We start from the raw sequence: 10,518 nt of genomic DNA on the forward strand, positions 1-10,518 counted from the left end.
ATGAAAGAAACTCATGAATTAACAAGAATAATATATAAATACCATTCTCATTTGTCCTGCACCTTGTATACACAGCATCACTTACAAAATTATTTAGATTGCCCAGTACAAAGGCCTAGAGCCCTGGGAAAAAGTCTACTTGGAAACCTTGAACCAATTATTTAACATCTCAAAGCCTGAGGTAGAGATCACAATCATGAATAAAATCTTTGTGAAAGTATTAATAAGATCAGAGATTCTGTTCATAAAGTATTTCTTTTATTGCTTTGTACACCAGAGGTATTCAGTGAAAACTGGCTGTTGTTATTGAAAGGACACATCACATATTGACAACCCAGGTTTAATGGTGATATTTTAAAACTTAAAATATGTTTAAGCTTAGGAGAAGACATCATTTTTTGTTTGAGTGCCTGTAGAGCACCACACACTTTGCAGAGCAGAATTAGAGACTGTCCTTGACTTACTGCTTACTAAGACGTACTTGCCTCATGCTATTTATTTCCCAAGCATGACACAGACCCTAGATAAAGCGTGTATGGAACAATATTTAAAAATAAAATATAACATTGATTTTGATATTTTTCTGTGTTATGATGTTAGTTTACAAAATATATCAATGATCATCTGAAATTTTTGATATATTTTTGATTTTTCAAAGTGGAATGAGATACTTAGCAGTGTATGGCATTCTTGTCCATATCTATATTAGTAGATTGAAAATCTGCCTATAACCAAATACATGGAGAACTACTATATGCCACGCATTGTTCTAAGGCTGTCACATATTTTATTTCATTTTCATGATTCTCTGAATTTTTTCTTATATATTTAGCATTGGGTTCTACGAATTATGAATTCCAATTCTGTAAGGATATAGTCTAAGTCCTTTTAGTTGTTCCTATATTTGTAATATTCATCAATATATTGTCTAATTCTACAACATAGAAATGAAGTTATTTTTGGTACCAACCTTCTTTCATCTCATTTACCATACTAGGTAATTGATGAATTACTAGTCATCATATCCTGTAGCTATCAGTCCAGATATCTTAACATCAATACTCTTCTTTCAGTCCTGCAATTTTGTCCAGTGTAGCCTGCCATAAAAGCTTTCTAACTGACATCCAATCCTAGATCCTTTCTGCCTTCAACTGCCTGAATGTGATTGTTACAATTATCTCCCTGGAGAAACATGTGCATGTTACATAATTGCTTTAAAGCTTCTGGTCACTACTTAGCAAGGCTTCCTTGTCTTTTCAAACAAGCATCTTTCTTCACCTTGAATCTCAAGGTGTGTGGCCACTCACCACACCAACACCCTACTCCAAGCTTCGGTACACACAACACATATAACCACACCCACTGTTCCTGCAACATTGAGTCTGTAATAACTTCCCCAAATCAATATATATTCATGTCTGTGTACATTATTTGGACTACCCTCAAAATTTTTTGTAGGATTTCTGTGTTTCAATCCATTGTAGATTGGATTCCCTGTTATTTCCCAACTAATATTTATTTATAGGGTATTTGCTGGACATATTTTTAGACACAATGCATGAAGTAGTATTTATAGTATTTGTCAGAGGAAAAGGTAAACAATGATATTATTAAACACACCCCTGAGAGAAAAGCAAGTAGATATTCTGAAAAAGAAAGGCAGGTAATAGAATAGTATTGAATAAGATCTTTCAATACTATTCTTTTTTTTTCTTTTTTCTTTTATTATTCATATGTGCATACAAGGCTTGGTTCATTTCTCCCCCCTGCCCCCACCCCCTCCCTTACCACCCACTCCACCCCCTCCCGCTCCCCCCCCCAATACCCAGCAGAAACTATTTTGCCCTTATCTCTAATTTTGTTGTAGAGATAGTATAAGCAATAATAGGAAGGAACAAGGGGTTTTTTCTGGTTGAGATAAGGATAGCTATACAGGGCATTGACTCACAGTGATTTTACTAGTGATGGGGAAGCACAAGCTTTGCCAAAACAGACCTTCTTAGTTGAGAGTAGTTCTGGAGAAAGATTCATCTTACCAGAAAGGAGAATGTGGTTCTTAGTCATGAAAAAAGTTCTAGATGGCTCATCACAGCACACACTGGTCCTCCATGGTAGAATTTTTCATCACACAGCTGCATCCCAGAGTGTTTGCTAGGAGCCTCTCTCTAGCATGTTCCTGTCATATTTGGATCTCTAATTCATGCTGTGAGCTCTCCCATGAATGCCATCACCAGGCATAGCAGTTTACAGCAATGATGGTATCTTGAAAGCTCTTAAGAGAATAGATGGATCCACCTAATAGCAATTGGATTTGACCAAAGTAAAATAAGTAATGTCTGAAACAACAATATTTGGTATTCCATGATGCCTTGTAAACCAGGTAGAAGAGTTTTGCTATGCTAAAGCAGTAGTTTAATGAATATGCTGCTTGGTTATATTTTCTTCCTAGGAGTTAAAGAGATTATGCCAAAAACACATTTGCTATGTAAAGAAATCTATTTCTATAATGAAAAAATCAGTTTCAGGAGCACAATTAAAACTCAGAAAGAGGAAGACCTGACCAAACTACAAATTTGGGAGAGAGGGTGATAGGAAACTCATCATTTGAAGATTGACTATGGAGAGCTATAATGAGATATGAAACAGAGGGAGAAATTTTTAGAAGATATTTGGAATTAACTGGGCCCACAGTGATAAATCAAACACAGTTAATAAACAACTGTGGTGATGGAAATAAATCTTCAAGTAGCTACTTGAGCGATTATTTTAGTATAACAAATGGATGTTTCAATTGGTGTAAAGGACCATCAGTACTCCCTGAGGAAAAGTGTTAAGTGGCAAGCCCTTCAGAGTCCATGAAACACTGTAGGCTCATGATCAACACTTGTTTGGCTATCTCCTTTCCTTAAAGGTAGAGGCTTTGTCTTAATTTTTTTTTCATTGTTGTGTTGGGTGAGGGTACATTGTGGCATTTACAAAAGCTCTTACACTATATCAAATACATCATACTTGAATTCACTGCCTCCACTATTCTCCTTCATCACATCCTACCCTCATTCCTGTATAGTTTTGGAAGATATTATTTTTCCATTTACATACATGTATATACAGTATTTGCACCATATTCACTCTCCCATGCCTTTTCCTCATCTCCTCCACCCTCCCACTAGTACCCCTCCCAGTTCCATTCTCCTGTTCTCCAATTTTGGAAAAGAAAAATGATATTTTGTTTAAGACAGCTACACAGGAAGTTTCATTGTGACATTTCCATGTATATATATATTATAACCCAAACTGGTTCATCTCCTCTATTTTTTTTTTTCTACCTTGTTCCCCTTTATGATGGTTTCAGCAGGTGTAAAAATTCTGTATTCATTCTTTTTTTAAATTCATATGTGCATACAATGTTTGGGTCATTTCTCCAATACATTCGTTCTTGTTTAGAGTTTATCAAATGTATTCACCTTCTTAACATCCTTCTTTTACACTCCCCTTCTTTTATGTGACCTCCCCTTGGTGTGACTTGCTTTTCATATTGCTGTATTTGTATTAGGTATATATTCCACATATAAGAGAAAACATGTTTAAAGCCATCTTGTGCATTATTTCAAAGACTTGGGCTGAAGTCCATATATTTATGATATTTAGGGATATTCTACTTGCCACATTGTGCCTTTCACCAGAGGCCAGTCATATGCATGACTAAGTCTGGGACTTCAAAAAGTGAAAAACAGTTTTATGTCTTTTCTTCCTGTACACAAAATTCATTGTTTTTTTATTTTTCTTTGTCTTTGTTCCTCAATAACCATACAGTAAATGTGGTCATTTTGGTGAAATTATTATATAAAGTTTATACTTATAATGCACATGTATAGTATAAATAGATGATATATAGATAATAGGAACACACCATCTGTTTCACAATTAATAAATAAAACTAGTTGCTATTCAATTAAATAATATTTGATATCTATATCTTACAAAAACTTTCCCCAGAAAATATTCTAGAGAAGGTTGTATAAACCATAAGAATGTTGAGGACAACAAACCATTAGCAGTAGTGGATGGAAGAATGAAATATATGTTATGGTTGAGGTACAATTAATGTGCTGTGAGAGCAAAGAGGTAGGAATGATTGCTTTTGACCTAAGGGAGATAACAAGATGCAGCACTTTTCAGACCTTTTGAGTGTCCTTAGTCACTAGTTAATTGACTTCTGAATGTAAATCTGTGTTAGCAGCAGTTAGTTGTGTGTGTCTTCCATCTGTGCATTTTGGGATCCAGTTCTGTTAGGATGATCATATACTTTGAAGACTCAGGAATGCCTATTTTATAATGAGTGAAAGTTGACTGAAAGGACACAGAACAATGTGACACACGAGCTCAGTATTAAATGTGGCCTGGAGTCCAGCAATGAGAAATGTGATAGGAAATAACTGGAGAAAGCAACTAAGGTCACAATAATGATTCTGAGGAAGTAGACTGGAAAGAAAATCTGTAAAAATAAGATTCCACTCAATCATGATAGAACTAGTATGATATAGCAATGAGAGAGACAAGATCAAGGATAATGACTACTTGAAACTGTTTCAAGATATCTGAATCAAAGCAACAAGAAAAGAACACTATATGTGGTGCCAAAATTCAACCAGAATTTAGAGATTGCATCTAGGAATTGACAGCAAAGCTGGAAACTGAGAAAATTTATTTTATATAATGATAAAGCAATCTGAAATTTAGAAGTCAAAAACACGGTTTTCAAGGTTGCAAAATAACACACATTATATTGATACACAAAGGAAATGCAGAGTCTATGAATTTTCCAAAATTGTTCCACTTTCCCTAATTCTGACTGATAGAGAGGAGGAAAAGAAAATAAAGATTACTGTTCTTTGGTAATCTCAATACAATCTAAAAACTAATTATTTTTTACTTTAAAAAGTGTATCTCCTTAGATTATTTAAGTGCATCAGTATTCACATATGCTAAGACTCCATTTGTGGGTACAAAAATAGAGATATGGCTTATGATATGACCTTCTGACACTAGGAAAGGAGCCTGTCAACTACTTTATATTGTGTCCTGATTTCAATGCTAAAGAATGTTTTACCTGAACTGGTACTTTGCTTAATTCTGTTGGCAATAGCTGATACTTCTGTGGCAGATGATTTCTTAATCCTTCTTTATGACAAAAATGTCTAAGGCCTGACCCTGTGGAAGTGAACTTTTTATTTTATGTGCCTTCTCCTGAGAGCTCATGGCCTAAGTGCTCTGAAAGAAGCATCTACTGTGATATTACCTTGTGCTCAGTCACAGGGTACCATTATGATTCCCACCCACATCAAAGACACATGGGGGCAGAAAGCATTTAAAAATACAGTCTAGACTTCTCTTCACATGACTATACTGCTTCAATGTGAACACAAGGATATTAATTGGAGAAATCCAATCCCTGACTCCCAAAGTGGTGACTGGACAAAATCCCACACTGAGTAGACCTCAAATGCAAACTAAACTGTATTTCTCCAATCATTGTAAGCTTTGTGATTCTGGGGTTGGAAAATTAGAACACATGGATGCCTTGATTTAGTCTTCTTCAAACTTCTTACATCTATTCTTTTTTCTTTTAAATTCCTATAAAATCAGAAGTGATGGGATTTTCATTTACTTTTCTTACTTGTCTTATTGGAAATTATAAGCTCCCAGACCCAGACAGTAATATTTTCAAAGGAAAAATGGAAAGAAAGTTTATTACCTCATAACAAGGCCTGGTTTTAAAGTCTGTAGATGTCAACATTTTATTTTGAAAATAAATTTATAAATATCATCTCTTTTACTTTGTATTAAATGTTATAAGCACAGATACCATAGGGCTTTTGATTTGTACTTCCTTGCCCTAAGTGAATTCAACCTGCTCATTTCTATTTAAGTTACACAAGGTGTAAGACTGGAGGCTAGGATTTCTTAATTGAGACATTCTGTTTAGTAACACTATTTCTGTCTTTCTTTTGAAATTGAAGTTATTGAATATCTTTAGGTTACACTATAAAGGCTGATTTATCCAGAATAATAACTGGGAATTGTGCCTCTAAATTACTAACCATAATAAAATGAAAAGTAATTCTCTGTTCAGATATCTTTGTGTTTTAAATACATCATACTGTGAAAAACTAATTTGAAGGTAAATTTATTTGATAAATACAAATAAAGATACTATATTAAAATTATACCTTAACTTATTTAAATATTGATAGAGAAAATAAATAAGGAGCTTTTTTCTACGTATAGTACTTTTATAGTTAAATATAAGAGGCATTACAATGGCTAGCAAGTCAATATATAAAGCTGATCATTGTTTACTGGCCATTAAACCAAAATGACAGAATGCCATTTATATATTTATTTTTTATATTTATTTATTGCTTTAGTAAGTTTTTAGATAGGGTCTCATATTTTTGCTCAGGGCCAGCCTCAGACTGCAATCTTCCTACCTCCAGCCTCCTCTGTACATGCTGAACTTGTTTGCTAAGATGGAGTCCTCCTAACTTTTTTGTGTGGGCTGACCCTGAACAGCGATCTTCCTGATCACCACTCCTTAGTGGTGCCTAGCTTCAAAATGCATTTTTTAACTTTCTTTCATCCTATATACAATGAGTTTTCTTTTATAAAGTTTTATTTAAATTTTTAAATTTGTTTAGGTAACACAGATTCCCCAAGCATGAACTTTAGAAAAATTTGCCTTTTTCACCTTTTTGACATAAGCTCAGAATTTATTATCAAAACAATTCATTTACTCTTGGACATAGCAAAACATATTTATATTACACAGGATCCTTTCCTAAAGAAAAAACAATGTTTTCATTTTAGAATTGTTTTAGATTTACACAAAAATTGCAACAATGGTACAAAGTTCCTATATATTTCATACCCAGTGTCTCCAGCTGTTAACATATTCTATTTATATTATATATATTTATTTATTATAAAGAAAGAAGCAAAATATACAGCTAATGAACCAACAAACACTTGATTCTATGTTGCAGACTATGAACTCAAAAAAGTAGTTAACACTGGAAGCTGTAATTAGAACCATAGTAGCTATGTTAATCAATTGATTCAGGGGTAATAGAAGCTTTAGGCAGGATTGAAACCACATCTCAAACATTGTCATCAAGACACCTTTCGTAATTTCCTAAAAAAAAAAAAAAAGACACTTGTCATAATTTAGCTCTGTATTCCTTTTGTTAGCATCATTAGATGGAAATTTCCAACATAGTAGAAAGATAGCCATAGAAACTTCAGGCCCACATCTATATTCCCAAATCTTCTATTTACTGTACCCCACAAATGTTCATGTTCATTTTTCACTACACTTATGTCTTGTGACCCTCCCTGAGTCAATCACAATGTGAAACTAAACTCATGGATTGGCTAGACAAAAATCGCATCCTAGCCCTGGAATCATGAATCAGATTAGCTATTCCAAACAATTAGCCCATTTATGGGAAAAATATTTCCCTTGAGTGAATTAAGTTTCTAATAGAAAAAGAATAGACATTGCATACCAATAAACTAAAGTATCTAACTTCTGTTATAATGTGCATCTAGGTTGGGATCTTAACCTTGAATAAGTATACCAGTTTATAAAAATGTCTAGCCTGAATTGCATCTAAAAGAATTTATGCTTGAGGGTATATATTTCAGTTTTTGTGAAAATGATAAGAAAAAGATTTTCTTTTCTTTCAATTGGTTATCTTGCAAATTGGCTATCTCTATTTTTCAATAAAAACAAAAAACCCAAACTACTCTCCATACCTATGGAGAACTTCCTTCACACTTTATGACATAAAATGTTCTAAGTCTTCTTATCCATATTTTCTCTGATACTTAATAAGCACAGTGTTTTATAAAACTATTAAGAAAGAACTAGGGATTTCTCACATTTTAATTTGGACTATCAGATTATTTCTTCATGAAACTAGTAATAAATGTTAATATTTATTATGAGGTCCAAGCATTGTGAAAAATATTTATAAACATGTTACCCTAAAATTCTGAGAGCAATAAATTGAGAACCATCATTCCAATACTATGGAGGAAGGAACTGAATCACAAAAGCAAAGTAAATTCCACAAGATCATGCAGCTAATAAGTAATTTTATATGCTGTCACTTCTGTTTCCCTTTAGATCTTTGCTTCATCTATTGCAAAAGCCTCTGGCCAGTGCTTGTTCTCTTAGGTAATGCATAGGTATCTCCTTTGTGTAAATTCTGACAAAATTCAAGCATGGAACCAGTACACAGCATTTTCCCTTTCTCAATCCCTCAGTGCCTCCATCCAAACATCCTAGAAGCAAGAAGGAATTATAATCTGAAGGTGAATCTTTAATCAATGAGAAAAGCAGCCAGATGACAAGATTTTCTTCCTTTTTTTCTCCCAACCAGGACCTGTCCTGAAAAGCACTCACTAGTAAGGAGAGATGTTCTGGTGTGATAGAGCAATCAGTCACACTGATACAATATAGTGGTCAGCTTTGGAGTGCACTCCTGTGTGCACTCCCTTTCTTCCCAACTTCATTTGCCTTTGCTCTCATCCCTGCTTCCCAGAATCATGTACTTGACATCAACACAAAGCCTTTTTGTTCAGGCTCCTTTTTAAAGAAACTAAATATAAAACAGGTGTTAGCAGGAATTCAGGAATAATTTTAGAGGCAGACCTTTAGGGTGATTCATTAAAAATTTTTTTTCAAGACAGAATTTCACTATGTTGTCCAAGCTGACCTCCAACTCACTATCTTCCTGCCTCCACCATCTAAGTACAGATGTTTACTACTATACCCAACATTAGGGTGATTTCTTAAAGCTTCATTATTGACAAGTCTCACAGCAATGAGAATCCCTTTGCTGGTGTTAAGAAAGGATGGTAATAAGCTCTGGCATGCCATGACATCACAATTAAGAAAGTTTTCTTTACCTTGTTGTTTATTGGGGTAAGTTGCAAGAGAAAACAGACTTAGGATGTTCCCTGCTTACATATTTACATGAAATAAGGGCCATGATAATTAGAGGGACTGTGGATTGGGTTGGCTTTTGTTAGTGATAATAGAAGGTTTCAAGGAGAAAATCATAAGCTTAGCAAAGCCAATTGCCAGTTTGAGGTATTCCATGGAAGTCACAGGGCCTCTATGGCTTCATTTATGTAGAGCCTTGACCTGTATGGGTACACAGCACTCTGTAGAAAATTAGACCCAAGAGTTAATTGTAAATATGACAGTTCTGCAACAGAGACTGAATACGTTGCCTTGAGTGATCTACAGAATTGGGTTTGCACAATAAGAACCAGGGCATTTATGTGACCAGAACTTAAAATTTCAAGTCATATATTCCCCTGGTCAAAAGTAGAAAGAGTTGTTCTCCTTTGACAGAGGGAAACATTTTTCCCAGGTTAAAGCAATTCAAAGAACTCCCGGAGGTAGGTGCCACCCAAAAAGTAGCTTGTGTTTTTCAGGAGCTGGCCTGCCACTACTTATTTTTCAGGCTGATTATAAACCAAGAAAATTCAGTACTTCTTTCAGGAGAAAGCAATTTAATAAACCTTTGGAATAGGAAGAAGTGATTAATATGTGCAGGGTAGAAACTGGAATAATTTGGGTTGTGAATCTTAAAAGTATTAGGACAAGGCAGAGAAATATAAGGCTTGATAGATTAGGTCGAGTTTCCCAGAAAACATACTCAAATAGAGATTTGTGTTTTATTGAGGGGAGTAATCCTGGAAATAGCACCTGTTAAAGGTGAATGAGGCAGGAATGGGCAAAGGGAGAAACAAATCTGCTGTGATGTGTTTGAAGAATTCCCAGTCTATCTCTCAAGGAGTTCTAGAGTTGAATGAATAGTCAAGATAGTAAATGAAGTTACATGAAGGCCCTTTGAGCCCCTTTATACAAGTCTTTTAATCTGGACTAACTCATGGAGGGAGAAGAACTTGTTTCAGGTAGCTCCCTGTGCCCAGGGGCAAATATCAGAAATGTATTCCATTATTAGGAATCAATCTAACTCTGCTAAGAACAGGGTAAATCACACTTTAGCCCTGACTGAGGGGACCAGGTGACATACCATGGCAAACCAGAGTGTTTGCTGAAAATATACTGAGAGATCATTCTCTTCCCAGAGGCAATATGGAATGCATATGTAAGGGATGAGGAAGAAACAAATATCCTTAAGAAATTAATTGTTTTTTGTGTTCAGTGGAAAGGATTGACATAGGGAGATGCTTTCCTGAAATCATGTCTGTAGAATAAATAGGAATACTACAAGTATTAAATGGATTAGGATAGGTGAAGGTCATTAGTATTCAAAGACAAAATAGATCTACTAGGTAACATATATTGATTGGGAATAAGGGCACCCTGATACATAAATATCTGTGGTGATGGAAAATATATCATAGTGTTTTAGAAGCAACATGGCTTATGGGTAGACTGGTATATTGCTTAACCTAGCTGATAAAAAATAAATAAAA

The sequence above is a fragment of the Castor canadensis genome, chromosome 13 (genome assembly GCF_047511655.1).
Source record: "Castor canadensis chromosome 13, mCasCan1.hap1v2, whole genome shotgun sequence".
In the NCBI taxonomy this organism is placed as follows: Eukaryota; Metazoa; Chordata; class Mammalia; order Rodentia; family Castoridae; genus Castor; species Castor canadensis.